At 43.4% G+C, this 14,795-nt stretch overlaps 1 long non-coding RNA gene across 4 annotated transcripts in view; it reads left to right on the forward strand.

Moving 5' to 3' along the window:
- LOC112102481 overlaps positions 1–5,898 on the forward strand; it is a 57,893-nt gene extending 51,995 nt beyond the window's left edge. For all 4 annotated transcript variants that reach the window (XR_002907744.3, XR_002907740.3, XR_002907741.3 and 1 more), the window contains exon 5: positions 4,640–5,898. This is a non-coding gene — a long non-coding RNA (uncharacterized LOC112102481). The remainder of the gene's footprint in view (positions 1–4,639) is intronic.
- The last annotated feature ends 8,897 nt before the right edge of the window (positions 5,899–14,795 follow it).

The raw sequence follows: 14,795 nt of genomic DNA on the forward strand, positions 1-14,795 counted from the left end.
TCCTTTGTCTTCCCCCCAGCCCACAAACACTACCTCCGTTTTCATAGGTATTAGATAAAATATCTGATAATATGCCGGGGTAAACACTGATTATAATAAAACCAAAATTAATGGTGTACCCTACAGGCAGTAATAGGTGCCTTTTCCAATAGAGTACCCATTCCCTTGCTATCCATCTCAATCAACTCCTATGTAATATCCTTGGTTGAGGATATCATGATGACTGTGCTTATATTCTCTGAGTGCTTCTTCGGCTAAACGTACATCGTCTTCGACGAATCTTGTAAATTCAGGCTCGTCATCGTTACCATCATCGTGTGTAGACGACGGAAAAGCTGGACCAAGACCCTTTATCCAGCATCGTTCAATGCAACGTGCAGAGATAGCATCCCAGGCTTTCCCGCCGAGGTGACAGACTTCTTTCAAGTTGAGTGATGTGTCGACGGAGGAGTTGTTATCCGCTACCATCTGCTTGATCATTTCGCGACAATAGTTTTGCTTAAATACCGGTATGATGCCTTGGTCCAGTGGCTGGATTTCTGGCATAGTGTTCTTTGGGAGATAAGAGACTTTAATCTTGCCATCATGACTGACAAGATTTTCCACTTGGGGGGTGGGCAGGGCAATTATCCAGCAGGAGGAGAGCTTTTTCCTCCTGCTTGAGTTTTCGCAAATGAGCCCGAACGGCTGGCACGAAAGTTTTATGGAACCAGTCTTTAAATATGGAGCTATTCATCCATGCATTCTTGCTGTTGGTGTATTTAAAGGGAAGGGCCTTCATATTAACATGATGAAAACATCTGGGAGACCTCGCTTTTCCAATCATCAGAGTTCTAACTTTGTGGCTGCCAGACTTGTTGATGCAAAACAAGAGAATGACTCGGTCCTTCCTCTGCTTAAAGCCTTCTCGTTTGTGACTATCAGCCCTGGTTGCGAGGGTGCGATCGGGTAACATTTTAAAGCATAAACCAGTCTCGTCGCAGTTGTAAACTTGATCAGCTGTGAGCAACCTTCCTCCAGCAACTTTTTAAGCTCAATTGGGTAGGAATCGGCAGCCTCTTTATCAGCTGAGCGGATTTCCCCAGACACAAGAACTTGGCTTATAGTGTGCCTTTTCTTGAATCTGTCCAGCCAGCCGTTACTCGCCTTAAATTTGGATTCATTTCCATTGATAAGGCGATCAAATTTCTCTGCTTGAGCTTTCAGAATAGGGCCAGAAATGGGAACCCCTTCTGAGCGAGCCTGGACAAACCATTGGTACAAGGCTGAATCTAAGCTTTCATCATTAGCAAACTTGACCTTTTTATGCTGTAAACCAGTTTCCTCTTCAAGAATGCAGGGTAGGCTACAGAGCTTTTCTTCTTCTTTTTTCCACCCTCGCAGAGTGGACTCGCTAATTCCTAGATCTCTAGCAAGCTGAGTTTGTTGTTTGCCCTTCTTTAGTTGATCCAGGGCGTACAATTTCTCTTGGGCAGAAAACGACTTGCGTTTGCGAACTGGCATATCTATAATGGTAAAATATTTTTTAAAATATAGGAAATTAATAAGAAGTTCATAGGCAAACACCATACACACGTACAACCCGAGAACTAAGTGCAATGGGCCTGCAATGGCCATGAGTCACTTTATCCTATAAGACCGGAAGAACGCAGTTTATTTATAAATGTCGTAAAAAAAGTATTCTGGCAAAACGCGAACAGTATTACGTCCTTAAAGGGGAGCCAACTTATGATCGCGTTATATCCGAATTCGCGTTATCGTCGGGTGCGTTATTGCGAGGTTTGACTGTAGTAGATAAATAAGTTTCTGATGGGATGCTATAAGATAGCCAGAATATGCCTAACTTTAGGCACCCAACTTTGAAACTATTCTCCATATAGAATTCACTATTAGCGCTGTCAATTAATCACAGTTAATTCACGCAATTAATTAATCGAAATTAAAAGCATTAATCGTGATTAATTGCACTGTTAATAGAATACCATTTGATTTTTATTAAATATTTTGGATGTTTTTCTACATTTTCAAATATATTGATTTCAATTACAAAGCAGAATACAAAGTGTACAGAATTGAATGTCTCCTGCTCTGTTTTACCTGCATTCTGCCATATATTTCATGTTATAACTATCTCGGATGATGATCCAGCATGTTGTTCGTTTTAAGAACACTTTCACTGCAGATTTGACAAAATGTAAAGAAGGTACCAATCTGAGATTTCTAAAGATAGCTACAGCACTCGACCCAAGATTTAAGGATCTGAAGTGCCTTCCAAAATTTGAGGGACCAGGTGTGGAGCATGCTTTCAGAAGTCTTAAAAGAGCAGCACTCCCATGCGAAATCTACAGAACCCAAACCACCAAAAGAGAAAATCAAGCTTCTGCTGGTGGCATCTGACTCAGATGATGAAAATGAACATGCATTGGTCTGCACTGCTTTGGATCGTTATCGAGCAGAACCCATCATCAGCATGAATGCATGTCCTCTGGAATGGTGGTTGAAGCTGAATCTTTAGTGCTTGTTCTCACTTTCAGGTGACATTTTAAACAAGAAGTGGGCAGCATTATCTCTTGTAACTTGTCTGTCTGAGCGATTGGCTGAACAAGAAGTAGGACTGAGTGGACTCATAGGCTCTAAAGTTTTACATTGTTTTATTTTTGAATGCAGTTTTTTTTTTTACATAATTCTACATTTGTAAGTTCAACTGTCATGATAAAGAGATTGCACTACAGTACTTGTATTAGGTGAATTGAAAAATACAATTTTTTTTACAGTGCAAATATTTATAATAAATATAAAGTGCGCACTGTACACTTTGTATTCTGTGTTGTATTTGAAAATGTAGAAAACATCCAAAAATATTTATATAAGTGATAATCTATTATTGTTTAACAGCACAATTAATCACGATTAATTTTTTTAATCGCTTGACAGCCCTATTCACAATGGATATGTGAAAATATTCATAACGGAGCTGTCAGACTATACCTATTGAGGTAATGTCATGATACGTAATCTGATGATTTGGGGTTTTTTCTTTGTTTGGTCGGAGCCGTTGGAAGAACTAACAATGTTGTCCTCTAAAGTTATAATGAAACCCCATCAGAGATGTATCAACAAAAGCGTTGTGTTCAAACTACCATGGGAATCTTCAGCTGAATTTCCTGACTTCTTTCTTTCTCCATTTAATAGAAGTGTGATCCCTTCTGACATACTGGCAATTTAATTCTGAGAAAAGTCTCATCTTTTTACCTAGCAACCGATTACACATTTTACTCCCTTTCTTCTTTCCTTTTTCTGAGCTTATGTCTATTAATTTTCTCGTTTAACTTGTATCTGGTCCAGCACCAGGCCATCCTGTCTCTTGAAAGGTGGCTGGCACTCCCAAAAGATTGGCTTCCCAGCTGGGGATCAATGGTTTCTCTTTTCACCGAGTGTCTCTGACGGGCACCCAACCCCTGACCTTATTAAACAATTAAAATGAAATTTTTAGGAATTGATATATTCTGTGAGTTCAAAATTGAAAAGTTGCATGGTAGCTTATTTAGAATTCGTGTTATTAGTTGCTAATTAGAGATGACTTACTCCTCATGGAGAGCTTAAGATGAGCAGTAAACCTTTTAATTCTTTATGTACCTCCACATTTGCCAGCTGGTTGCAAGTGTGGCACCTAATCCCATCTGGAGGCAGTTCACCTGGCCTTGTGGACATGATCTAAATGTTGGACGTGATCTAAATGTTCAAGTCCCTTTGAACTTTTCAGACTTGCACAATTTTGTGACCCTTCTACATATGCCAAAGTATCAGTCTGCTACTTTATAGCCACTTTCTCTCTCTCTCTCTCTCTCTCTCTATGATATAGTCACCTCTGTCTTAACTGGGGTCAAGAGTTCTAAAAATGAGTGGGAAAAATCAGGCTGCCAAATAACTGGCCTGATTTTTCAAAAGTGATGCAATTGATGATATAGGAGTTATGCATGAATGGTAAACTCTGGCCCAAATAAAACGTAGTTCCTGCCCTTATGCTGATGCTTCAAATTTTGTCCAGTCTTCTCTGCTACAAGTGAACAGCTTGATTAGAACAGTGCCAGAGCCAGTCCTGAAATGAGTTCAAACCTTCTGTTGAATAAGCAGAGTATTGTAAAGCCCTCTCTTGCCTCTTCAGCAACAGGCTAATTTTTCTCTTCTGCAGGTTGGTTTAATCTGAATCCATAAAATTCCCCATATTGCATCTCTTTGGCAGTAGCAGTGTTATGAGTATGAATGAATATTCTTTGTTTACATCATCTAGCACACAGTGGGTGCTTCCAGAAATAAAACATTACAGATAATATAATATGGCCTGTTCTGCAACTTCATATGTGCACTACAGGCCTTGATGGCAAACAACACTTAACACTATATTTTTCCCATCCCGCTTCCTGGCAGGTAGGCTGAGTACTTAGACTCACTGGGTGGCTATTTCTAGTACATAAAGTTGTTTTCCACATTCCTCTAACCCATCACTCTAGGTCTTTTTATTACTACTAATTAAAAAGTTTGAATCCTGTTTGGACAGCATATTGTGTTCTGTATTTTCCTTTTGTTAACATGCTTTTGTGCACTCTAATTAAAATGGTGAAATATCTTCTGTCTGCAGGCACAGCTTCGTCAGAAGTTGAGCTGGCATGAAGTCTTGAAACACAACTGTCAAACTGATGGTGGATATCCTCTGGAGATGCCAAGCTAAATGTTCTTGTGGACTTTCCTCTACTATTCCTCCCCTTTCACACACCAAGAAAGAAGGACAAATCTTGAATTAAAAAAAAAAGTGTAAGAATTTTGTGGTATAAAAATGTAGTGGATATTTTTCTTCCATTGACTTGATGTCTGTATATTTCCTGCAGTTTTAGTTATGAAGTCTTTACTTGGCCAGCTGATTTGTGATTCATTCTTGAGAGCTCTGAGTGGCAGGTACTGTAAACATCCTACACTCTCAGCTGTGGAAAGTAAGGAAGCTGGGAGAAGGCTGTTTACTCTCTCTGCCTTGGAAAGCAGCTGGAGGGAAGAGGATGGAGAGTATTGCAAGTTCAAATATGTCTCTGCTCTGATCGTGTTGATTGTAATTCTGAAAACTTGCATTTTGTATTTTACATTTTGGTGTCAGTATACGAGTAATGGAATTATGTAGTGATGTGAAATTTTAATGAGAAAGGAACGTGAAAGCAGGGGTGTGTTATTAATATGCTTCTGTGGCGTTGCTGGTATATGAGAGTGCTGAGTGGTAGCAATTAAAACAGCATGGCACTTACAACCTGATGTGTGGGGTGTTTTTCTTTTTAATAGAATGACTCCAAGACAGTAGTTTTACTTTTTGCTCATAAGTATAATGAAAATTAAAAGTACTAGTGTAGCCATCCTCTAGTACAGCGGTTCTCAACCCAAAGTGGGGCAGTCCTGGGGGCAGCTCCACCCTCCCTCTCCTCCTCTTCCTTCTCTCCCCCAAGCCCCCTTCAGGCCCTGCCTTCTGGCCAGGTCCTAGGCAGGAAGCCAGATCCAGGCAGCGCAGGGCAGCTGCTCCTCTGGCTGGGGGTGTCATGGAGCAGGCAGCTGTGGCATTCCCCATTCTGCTGCTGGTGCCCGGGGTTGTGGTTGCTCCTCAGCTCCCAGCCCCCTTGGACTGCTCACGCAGCCGGTCAGAGCTGCCCGGGCGGCTCCGGGTCCAGCAGAGCCCTCAGGGAATAGCCACTGGCACACAGCCCCAGATGGCTAGGTGGCCTGTTGCGGTGGGTCAGAGGGTAGAGGTGGTGCTCATGCATATGACCAAGGATTCCCACCACGGCCCGGAGCCCTGAGTTCACTCCCTGCTGGGCCCTGGAGTTTTTCTAGCATGTTGAGGGAGGCTTCAGAAAGAAAAAGGTTGAGAACCCCTGCTCTAGTGTTCAAAAATGAGTAAGGCTCCCAAAAATCATGAGACTTTTTTTTTTTTTTTTCCAAAAAGCTACAAAGAGTCCTGTGGCACCTTATAGACTAACAGACGTATTGGAGCATAAGCTTTCGTGGGTGAATACCCACTTCGTCAGATGAATGTTGGTATTCATCTGACGAAGTGGGTATTCACCCACGAAAACTTATGCTCCAATACGTCTGTTAGTCTGTAAGGTGCCACAGGACTCTTTGTAGCTTTTTACAGATCCAGACTAACACGGCTACCCCTCTAATACTTTTTTTTCCAAAAGAACTTAGGGTACTTTTTGTCTTCTGTTTAATGAGCCTTTGGGGTTCACTTTCGAGCCCTCATGGTTGTGGAGCTTGAACTTTTTTTTGAAAAACGGGAAGTTAAGATTTTTGTCAGGATCTCACTAAGGGTATTGAACAAATACCAGTGTTTGTTACCTCACAACCCACCCCCATTCCTTCCTTTTTCCATCATTGACCACACCCCTAGATTGCACATGTGGACACCTACTTATGGCTTTTTGTCCAATCATGGTTTGGAAAAAATGTATTTTGAAATGAATTTAAAGTGAATTTCGCTTCCTCTTCTCAGTGTCTGCCTACAGGTTTGAGTTTGTGTTTTAGGTACATTTTACAATAAAAACACATGTACTGAGTATTTCTCTCTCCACTGCCTCTGCTGCCTCCCCTGCTCCACTCTCCTCACTTCATCACAACCCCTCAGCTGTTTTATGTTTAATTTTATATTTAGTAAAGCTAAAATGGGAGTCTTGTTTATCCAGCCCCAGCTGTCATGATGGGAGATGTGAGGTAGTCTTAGGATTCTGCTGCATCATGAAGAATTTCTTGGTGGCAGCTCAGGGGTTACTCCCCCACCCCTGTGAAATATTTCCTTCTGTCCCGGCTTCGGCAAGTGCCACTGCTCTGCTCCAGAAGAGCTGAAGTCTGCTCTCCATCAGGATTGAGATCATGCCAGCAGGATATTGGATTTGGGAGAAACAATGCCTTCAGCTTCTTCTAAATTTAAAATGATAAAGTCTTTGCCCTTGGCTAAAGCAAAGAGTGGAAGAAATATGGGGAGGGAGAAGTGTTGGCAGGCCAGAGTCCAAAGAAGAGTACAACCTGGAGGGCAAGTGACACAGACAGAAAGTAAGTTTCAGTAGAAAGAGTATAAGCTAAAATGGTATGTTCAACTTTTAAAAATAACTCAGTCAATGTAGAGACATGGGACTGATCACTACTGACACTCACAATTTAAATTGCAAGTCTTGTTTCCTCAAACACCTGCTGCTGGACTTAAGATATTGTATGAGCATGTAGGATATCCTAATGCATGTGGTATTATAAAAATAACTATATTTAAGTGACTACTTCAAGTATAATGTAGATTCAGCTGTCACCATTCTCTGCTATATGAATGTATTTTTGTGGGTTATACTGTAAAACTGTGTATCATAATCCCCAATTTACAGATGGGGAAACTGAGGCACAAGGAGGTCAGTGACTTGCCTAAGGCCACCCAGGAGGATAGTGGTAGAGCTAGGAATAGAAAGCAGGTCCTGAGCCCTAATTCAGTGCTCCACTGGGCAATACTGGCTGTCAAATTTGATTCCTTTGAAACTCAGATTTGCCTTAAAAAGCCTCTAAACCCAAGCACTTTGGTTTCTGTCTCAGGTGGAAGAACTTCAGTAGTGCTACAACCAGAGATGTATCCATTCAGGGTGAGACACTGAGTATTACCTTACTCTTCCAGAAGCCATAGTCGTTTCAGGGAGATTACTGACAGAATAAAGACTCAGTGCAAGTAACAGAGGCAGAATCTGGCCATAAAAAGCTAGTGTTTTAAGTTTGACCTTTCTCCAGGAGGGGCACAGTCGTGGCTGCTACGGATGTTACACTCTGAATAGTGGATGGAATCCTTATTTAATAAAGGGGGGGAAATTAGGAGTTTTTTGCATATTAGTATTACTGGTATTCTAACATTCCCTGTGCTAACAACAATTAGGAATGAACCCCTGACAAACCTACCCAAAAGTCTTGGATACATTTGTCCTGGAAAAAGGCATTTCAATTAATGTTGCCTACTTATCTCAGTTGTTATGCGTGCTTATTGAAAAGACAGGCCTCCTCACTGTCTAGTGCCTCTCTTAGCGATACTTCACAGATCTGACAAACTGTGAGACACTTGACGGTTTGGTAATCTGGGTCTTCCAGCAGTTTCAACCTCTGCAGGCCTTCAATTTAAAGCATTAACTGAAGGGCTTTTATCTGACTGAATGCTGCATGAATTATGGTATCTGCAGGTCACCGATTCCTTGTAGGGATCGCTCTCCAAGGCAAAATCCTACTTCCTTTTCTCCAGTTCATCTCCACTTGCCTTCAAATACTGAAACTTCTTCCCAGACCATCAACCTATTGTAAAACTTCCCCCTCATAACATATAGGCCCTGATCCAAAGACCAGTGAAGTCGTTCAGTGGTCCATAAAGAAGCAATCTGGATAGCTATTGCAGCAGCTTCACCTGTAGAATGCCTTAGGCTGCAGTGACCACCTTTTATTACTGACCCACATTCCTGAGATAACCCAAAACACCTTGCTGCTGTCAATCCATTGTACCACCTGTGACAGAATTATTCTCATTTGTTATATAACATTGCTGGGCGTGATTAGAAATGGTTTATTACAGTATTTCCTAATTCCTAAATTTAGGATAAGTGGGGAAAATTTACAATACTTACATTGCAGGTGTAAGTGGCTTCAGAAGTCAATTGAATCAATACCCTTATTTGGGGTTTCATATTTGATTATGTAAACCCAGTTGGGAAATTACCCAACAACCAGCTTTGATGATAAAGTAGATACCCGTGGGCAGAAAAAGGGCTTGTGAGTCCTTGGATGGAATTGTTGGTGGTTCAAATATTACCGCCTGCCCTTGGAGGTCCACAAATGGAATATAAGAAAAACAAGGGATGTTTTTTCCTATAAAATGTCAGCTGCGAGTGAGGGAAAGGTGGTAGTGTAATCATAGATTATCAAGGTTGGAAGGAACCTCAGGAGGTCATCTAGTCCAAAGCTCAAAGCAGGACCAATCCCCAGACAGATTTTTGCCCCAGATCCTTAAGTGGCCCCCTCAAGGATTGAACTCACAACCCTGGGTTTAGCAGGCCAATATAGTGGAGGTGGAATGGTGGCTTAGTTGTCATATCCCAGAAAAGAAGTCTTCTATTGACTTTGTAAGTGTAAACATTCCTAATGATAAAATGAAAGAGGGGCATTCTTTCACTAAGACTCATAGACTTTAAGGTCAGAAGGGACCATTATGATCTTCTAGTCTGACCTCCTGCACAACGCAGGCCACATAATCTCACCCACCCACTCCTGTAACAAGCCCTGACCTATGTCTCAGCTATTGAAGTCCTCAACTTGTAGTTTAAAGACTTCATGGTGCAGAGAATCCTCCAGCACTGTCAATGATGCTATGTGCAAAAGTCAAATTTTATTTATTACAGTAAATTTAATCACAGATGGTTCTAACTTTTGGTATTTGTGAATTTAGAGCTCCTGAAAGGTCTCTGACAGAATCTTGTACTTCGAGGTCTTGGAATGAAAGCAAAATAATAAATACTATGGATTTCAGTCATGATTACCAATGAAATGTTATACTGGAAATAAGGCAATGGCCCATTCATATTGCATGTCCTAGGTCAGGGGTCAGCAACCTATGGCACGCGTGCCGATTTTTAATGTCATGCTCTTCTCCACCCTCCGCCCCTCCCCCCCATCCCCTCCCGCGGGGGCAAGGGGCAGGGGGCAGAAGCTTGGTCCTGCCAGCTCCCCTGCCTCTTCCCACAGTGTGCTGGGTTCCTGCCCCTCCTCCTCCTCTCCGTCCCTCCCTCCCTGCCAGCCGATCAGCTGATGGCCCTTGCGAGGGTGGGGGAGGAGTGGAGTCAGCATGCTCGCTGCTCCCAGCAGAGGCAGAGAAGAAGCGGGGCAGGGCCTTGGGGAAGGGGGTGGTGGAATAGGGGCATATCCCCTTCAGCCCCCTGCTGTGAGCACCCCATGACCCCAGCCCACACCCCCAGCCCTCTGCCCTGACCCCCCCTCACACACACCCAGCCCTCTGCTTGATTCCTTCACCACCACCCCCACGACCCCAGCCCTGACTCTGGCACCCACACACATACCCAGGCCCCCCACACCCAATGCCCTGACACCTGCACCCCCCTCACATGCCCCTAGCCCTCTGCCCTGACTCTTGCACACACACCCCCAATCCTGACTCTTGCACCCCCACATCCCCACTCCCACCCTGAGCACCAAACGGGAGCTCCTGCACCCCCTCCCCCCACATTCCCACCTGCACCCCTCGCACCAAATGGGAGCTGCCCAGGTAAGCGCTCCACACCCAAACCTCCTGCCCCAACCTTGAGCCCCCTCCCTCATTCTAGCTTCTGGCCAGACCCTACACCCCAACCCCCAGCCTGCTCCTTCACCCCCTGCCCTGTGCTCAGTGCACTCCCACCCTCAGCTCAGTGCAGAGAGAGAGGAAGAGAATGGGCCAGAACCAGGGAGAAGGTAGGTATCCACTGTATGTGGGCAGGGCCGGGATCCCAGACTGGCAGCGGGCTGAGCCGGTCCGGCAGCCGGGATCCCATCTGGCAGGAGCCGGTGGATGGAAACCCTGAGCGGCAGTGGGCTGAGCCGCTCAGCCCATTGCCAGTCTGGGGTCCCAGCCACCGACCCCCCACAGCCCGCTGCTGGTCTGGGATTCTGGCTGCCGGCCCCTTGCCAGCCGGAGTCCCGGCCGCAGGCCCCACTCAGCCCGCTGCCGGCCTAGGTGAACAGAACCCCAGACCAGCAGCGGGCTGAGCGGGCCAGCGGCGTAAGATCAACATTTTAATTTAATTTTAAATGAAGCTTCTTAAACATTTTGAAAACCTTGTTTATTTTACAATACAACAATAGTTTAGTTATATACTATATAGTCTTATAGAGAGAGACCTTCTAAAAAACATTAAAATGAATTACCAGCACGTGAAACCTTAAATTAAAGTGAATATAAGTGAATAAATGAAGACTCGGCACATCACTTCTGAAAGGTTGCCGACCCCTGTCCTAGGTGTTTGAGTCCAGCTGGAAACATGTAAAAACTATTCTCTGTTGGATCATACATGAACTTGCTTGGAACATCAAGCACAATACGGACAATTACTCATGCAAAAAATTCCAATTCGGAAAGCTTACATGCAATGCTCCCTTAAAAGCCAGAACTAACTATGCCAGTGTTAGTAACTTCAACATAAAGCAAACTTTTCTTAGTATATTTTTCATATTTCCTGAATATCTTTAAAAATTGCCTCCTAAAGAACTGTTAATTAAAAGAGGAGGGAAAAGCTGAAGCATCTCATACTCTTGTGTGAAATTTGGTTCCAGTCGGCTCTCGGCTCCATCCAAGACCTATTTAGCTACCAGTAGGCCTTTGTTTCCTTCTTTTGCTTTGGTTATAAGGATGTTATTGTGAATTAAATGGAGATAGTTTTGTCCAACATCACTTGAGACTTGTTTTGTAGCAATGATATATAGATAGATTAGATGTACTAAGTAAGCTTAACTAACCACTACAGTCTATGACTGTAGAGTGCCTCAAAGAAAATTATCAGTCTTGCTTATCTTAATGAGTAATCTGAAAGTCATCACATCTTGTTTATCTCTGCAGGGAAAGGGGGCTGTGCAACTTGTGCTTACATCTTATATATGAAATAACCTATAAATTTTACAGTAGTCCAGTCCTGCTCCCATTGGAGTTAATAGGAAACTTGTCAATGACTTTAATGGAAGCAGGATTCAGCCCAGCTGATGTTGATGTGAGGCACTGAACTGATACTCTAGGTGTAAGAGATCTACTCGTAGCTTTGCCACAGACACTTTTTTTGTGACCTAGGGCACGCACTCTGTGCTTCGGTTCCCACCTGCAAAAGGAGTAATACTACTTTTCTTCACAGGGCACAGTGAACACAGACCCCCATGCTACTTTAACAAGTGTCACTTTTCATACTAGAACCACACATCTTAACATCATGTCATAAACTTGCTCTCCCCATCGCCCTCCAGTTCTACTGTGATTTACGTGTCAGTGCTTTCTACACTCAACACTACTAGGAAAAAGAGCAGTTACTGCAAGTCTCAGCGAGGGGTTGCAAAGATGATTATAAGACACTTTTGTGTTTGATGCCATTCTGACATGGGTCCAGTCCCAGGCAAAAGCTAGAGCACCCTTTGTAGTAGCTCTAGTTTACAACTACTGCCAACAGCTCCCAGGGGCCTTTATGGCAGCAGAGGTTGCCAGGACAAACAGGTTCCCTGGCAGCAACTTCTTTACTATGCCTTCTATGCTGGATGCTGGGAAACTGGTATGAATGAAATAGATGGCCTCCACTTTTGCCCGGAGTTCTAGATAAACAGGCTGTGGAGTCCAAAAACAGTGGTGCTCATTTTTATACAATTGTTATTGGTTCCTTGTGGCACTTCCTGGTTCCTGCCAAAATAGCTACCCCAAAGAGAAGTGGTTCTAATGGCATTTCTTCCCTAGCTGGAAGTGAAAAGTAAGGGAAGTATTATGAGAGACTGTTTTTGTGACAAATCCAGTCCAAGTCTGCAGACTCCAAAAAGTTGGATAAGCATCGAAACTTAGGGGCAGCTGCTGGTACTGAACCTTTGGAGATTCTAATTGCTAATGAAGAGCTCTTGCTTGTCATTGGAAGTGATAGACTTTATTTATTATGACAGTTCATTTTACATGTGTGCATCACTAAATATTCACTACCCTATAAATTCTTTCCTCGGGCAGGTGGGAAAAGGGTTTAAATGGCATTCAGCTTTGTTGCTGTTTAGTTTGAGGAGACCATCATTTAGAGCTACACAAGCTTATGCTTCCTAGAGTCTTCATCAAGGGACTTGGCCATTAGGATAGAAAGAAAATAGGAGAGTGAAACCTCTGGGGCAAGAGGAGAAAAGAAAAACATTTCTGGCAGGATTATTTTTTTTTAAACTTGCTGAGCGCTTTCTAGTGGCTGAGGAAAGGATTAAAAGTGAAGAATGTTAAAGACAAATTGAAGTTGATGCTTGAATTGTCAGTCTCCAGAGTTTCCTGAACTGACTGAATGAAAAGTTTTTTCAGTTAAAATCCACAAAGAATTTAAGAAGTGCCCAAATGGAGAACAGCAAGGATTTACATCCATGAACTGAATAATTACTGTCAGCCAGGAAAGAAATTCAAGATTCTTGGCAGTAAAAGAAAGTGGTCCAGCACAATGTACAGGCCTTTGACTGAGAGAGACTTTAAAGGAACAATCTTAGATGTTGGACATGTAAAATATAATGAATGGTATGGAAAAGGGGCTTACGTGAAAGCTGGAGGTGTGGGGGGCAGACTGACTGACTTTGGTTTCGCTGAAAGCATATTAAAGATTGGAGAAATGTTTGATCATTTGTCTACAATTCATTTACTACAATTAATTTACAGCCAGCAAATTAATTGCATAGAAATGAGCACATTATTTCCTGCATTAGATTAAAACCCTGTCATTTCATTTAAAAAAAGCAAAACTTCCTTTTTGTGGATGATTAAACAATCTTCCAGATTTTCTCACATTTTGTTTTTTTCTGGGGGGGGGGAAGGTAGGTTAATCTTAAATGCTAGGAAAGACATTTGATATTGTAATTATATTCTCATATGGTACAATTTGACCAGTTTGAGGAATTTGTCTAGATTTTATATTCAGCGTTGTACTGAAACAACATTGCTCAAAAGTTTATGGTGCTCATGTAGATGGGGTGTTTCTTTTCTTTATTGGTTTCCTTGCGCCTTTTGGCAGTATTTGGTATGGTCAAACCTGACATTCTTTTGTTCTGTTTGAAATAACTGGTGTAATTGTCTGAGACAGCCTTGGTCTGGTTTTATTCCTCTCTCCCCAGTGATCTGTAATTATGTCAGGGATGAAAAACAGTGTGGGAAGGAGAGTAAGGATTTAGGTGCGATCCATTTTGACTTGCATTCAGGTCTCCTGTGGAGGTTTATTCTGAGACCTTCACAGTTGCTATTGGGATTTTTTTTTTTTTGGAAGTTGAGTTCTTACCATTAAGCAAATGATGCACAGATTTATTTAACGCTGCAATCTAATCCTGAGTGTTCACAGGCCTGGATGGTAGAGACTTATGATAAGCTAACTTCTCATATGAGCAAGTGTTGCTGAATTGGTCCTAGATATCTTCTAGGCATCAATCCCTCCTCTGGACCAGTCCTCTACAGTGTTTAGGACAGACCAGTGGAGTTTCTCCAGGCCTCTTCCGCAACCTCCATTTTTCTGTGGAAAAGAAGAATCTGTCATTTCCTAAAGGGCTGGTCCAAGTGGTTTACCATCTCTGAGATATTTTTCCAAAGCTGCTCCCTTCTGCAGGGGGAATTAATACAATAGGCTAAATAAATTTGTTAGTCTCTAAGGTGCCACCAGGGCCGGCTCCAGGCACCAGCTGAGCAAGCTGGTGCTTGGGGCGGCAGATTGTTGGAGGCGGCATTCTGCCCAATCCTAGGGCGGCACAGCCGCTTTTTTTGTTGTTGTTCTTGATCCGCTCCGGCCGCTCTGTAGGGGGCGGCGGCGCGAAGAACCAGAGCGCCCTGCAGGGCAGTCCTCTTTCTTCCCTCCCCGCCGACCGGAGCGAAGCCCTCGCGGCAGGCGACAGGAGGCGGCGCAGCCGGAGGGGCCGTGTGGCAGCGCCCCTGCTGTAGCCCTGGCCACCCCCTTCTCTCTCTCTCCCGCCTGCTCCCCCCCCCCCCCCCCCCCCCCCCCCCCCCCCCCCCC

This window comes from Terrapene carolina, unplaced genomic scaffold (assembly GCF_002925995.2).
Source record: "Terrapene carolina triunguis isolate 2854851 unplaced genomic scaffold, T_m_triunguis-2.0 Scaffold42, whole genome shotgun sequence".
NCBI lineage: Eukaryota > Metazoa > Chordata > Testudines > Emydidae > Terrapene > Terrapene triunguis.